This window comes from Etheostoma spectabile, unplaced genomic scaffold (genome assembly GCF_008692095.1).
Source record: "Etheostoma spectabile isolate EspeVRDwgs_2016 unplaced genomic scaffold, UIUC_Espe_1.0 scaffold379, whole genome shotgun sequence".
Lineage (NCBI taxonomy): Eukaryota > Metazoa > Chordata > Actinopteri > Perciformes > Percidae > Etheostoma > Etheostoma spectabile.
In genome coordinates this window covers 504123-506969 of record NW_022605596.1, presented here as the reverse complement: position 1 = coordinate 506969, position 2847 = coordinate 504123, and positions in this window count along the sequence as shown.

Genomic DNA, 2847 nt, shown 5'->3' with positions numbered 1-2847 from the left:
TGTACTAAATACCTGATTAATGAAAGTAGATACATAGCTATATGACTCTCCCACAGTCTAGATAGATAGATAGATGGATAGATAGATATTTATTGATCCCAATAAAATGGAAAATTACAGTGTTGCAGCAGCAAAATCAGTCACACAGTACAGAATATAAATATAAATGAAATACTAGGATACAATATACTTGGTCTACAGCTTAAGTCCAGCCCAGAGCGCTTTGCTCCATGGGAAAAATCCTCAACTCATTGGCTGTTACCGAGCTCATACAAGTGGCTGGAGGTTGTAAGTGTTTTTTGATGGGTGGGGGGGGGGGCTGTATTTTTCTTGTGGCATTCAGGCTGCTTAGGGAGGCAGGGTTTGTGTTCTCGTTCACCCCTGCTATTCTACGGCCTCCACGGGGGTGGGGGTGTGGGGGTGTGGGGGGTAAGCAAATGAAGGAGGTAGCTGTGTTTGTTTATCCGGGGTTAAGAATGACGGTTGCGACTCAATAAAATGGATGAAAGCGGCGTTACCCCCGTTTTTTCGACGCCGGAATTGCTCCACATTTGCATGGCACCATTGGCGACACAGAAGGTGTGATTTTTCCCACAAGCCAGTTCCCTGAGGTCCGCTGAGGTTCAGCCAGTGGCGGGGGCTGTAATGGAGAGGGCAGACTGGGGGCCCTAATTGAATCAGTTTACACAATGTGTACTGAAAATGGCTCCACAGAAGCAACATTATAAACTCTCAAAATTGCTTATTATCGGTGTTTTGCTATCAGGTGACATCATTGAGTTATCCCGAAGCGCTGGCTTTATTTGATTGATTTGGTGTCTGTGAGCTCCTTTGGGACGTCCTAAGGGACAGATCCCTCCCTTAATCCATTGTGGAAGGGGTTAAGCAGATTAATGTCAAGTATTGTCTAATCCATTTAATTCAGTGCTTTGGGTTCAACAGCCTTTCATAGGTCAGGATTAAGTAGTGAAGGAACTCGTAGAGAGAGTGCACGGTCACAAAGGTTGTTTTTTTTTATCGTGACAAAGATATTTTTTGAAAATGGGAGGAAATTGGATTTCCATGGCAACAAGTGAGCTGTAAAGATGAGCATGCAGACAAATGGTCAGACAAAAAAAAGACATTTAAAGGTATTTGGGGTAATTGTGATGGCCTTTTCTCTTTTTACCATTTTCTGACATTGCCATCTGTCATCTTTTACGGATCCAAAAATTAGCGAATGAATTGATTAACCAACTGATTAATTTATAATGAAAATAACCCACATTTGCAGCCCATTCGATAGTACATGCTGACATCAAAAACATTACTCTGAGTCAATCAGTGCATTTACATCCACTTAAAAAAAAAACAGTTATATACAGGCTGAGGCAGTACCATGATTACTCAAACACCATGGAAACACCATACCCCTGAGTTCGCATAACCCAGTTAACAGACCTAGAGAACTATCAATTCAGCATACACAGCTGGTTTGTGCGTTGAGCCGGCATGTGTGTGTGTGTGTGTGGTAGAGTGAGATAGTGACTGCAATTAGCTCCAGTGTGAGTACCAACTCCAGAGTCATAACCCTCTTTCCGACCAAGTAGAACGTAGTTACAGGACCAGTCCACTTCTAAGCTGTTCTACTAACTACTCTCCCCCAGAACAGTTTTTTTCCATTTGCATTCACACTGGCCAAGTGGGACCCGGTAGGAGGGGTAAGGGAGTGACGCAAGCACGGCAACGGTTTTTATAGCATCGTCACTTGACTTTAGCGCCACATAAAGAACAAACTGAGTTCGAATGGCGGCCTTTAAAGACTAGGCGGGAGTACTTAGAGAAACACGAGACAAAGGCTCCAGCATCATGTGATCCTGATTAACATGGAAGGAGATAGAAGAGCAGAGCGCAACACGCAAACAAAACTACGGGCATGTTTAATTAGCATTAACAATCAGCTGAATAGTTGTGTTCATGAGTTAGCACACGTAGGCAAATTGCAACAGACAGGGAAGAATATGTACAGTTTGTGTTTCAGATGTTGCAGAAAGAGCAAAAAAGGGAAAAGACCCTGCCCTGAAGTAGGAGCTGAAAGAGTTCCAGGAACTGTGGTCAGAGGAACTTAAAAAAACCCAAATTGGGGCGGCGTGCCCCCTCACGTAGGCCGAGTCCTGCAGCGGCGCGGGTTCGGATCCGACCTGCTGCCCTTTGCTGTGTGTCATCCCCCCCATCTGTCTCCCCCTGTCGTGCCTATCCACTGTCTCTATGTAATAAAGGAAAAAGCACCCAAAAATAATAGTTAACCCTTGCGTTGTCTTCCATTCAACCATGTTTTTTTTCAATCATTCAAACCTGTATTTAACCAGGATAAAAAGCTCCTTGAGATTAAGAGTGTCCTGGCTAGTGGCAGCAACGCGGTTTCAAATAGACACAGACATACTTTCATTCATCATATTCAAAGGCCAATGTCGTCATCATAAAAACCTGGGTGTCACGGGGAGGTGAGGACAGGACCCGAATGCGGCAAAGAGACAGCAGGCAGGAGCAGGAGCACAGCAGTTGATTTTACACAGTTCAGTTCAACAGAAAAGCACCGGGGGCTAGAGGCACTGGCCACATCCGGAAACCTCCGGGAAAAACAAAAAGGTCCAACACAGGTCAGGGGGTCTGGAGACACAAAAACAAGGGAGCAGCACAGGGAAAAGGTATCACAGCTCACAGGGAAACCGCTGGAGACTGGCAGGAACACGCACACGACGACGCAACATAAGGATCTGGCAAGAGGCAAAGGGAACACTGGGGTTAAACACAAGAGGTAACAAGATAACAGGGAACAGGTGAGACATCAGGTGAACCACATTAGGG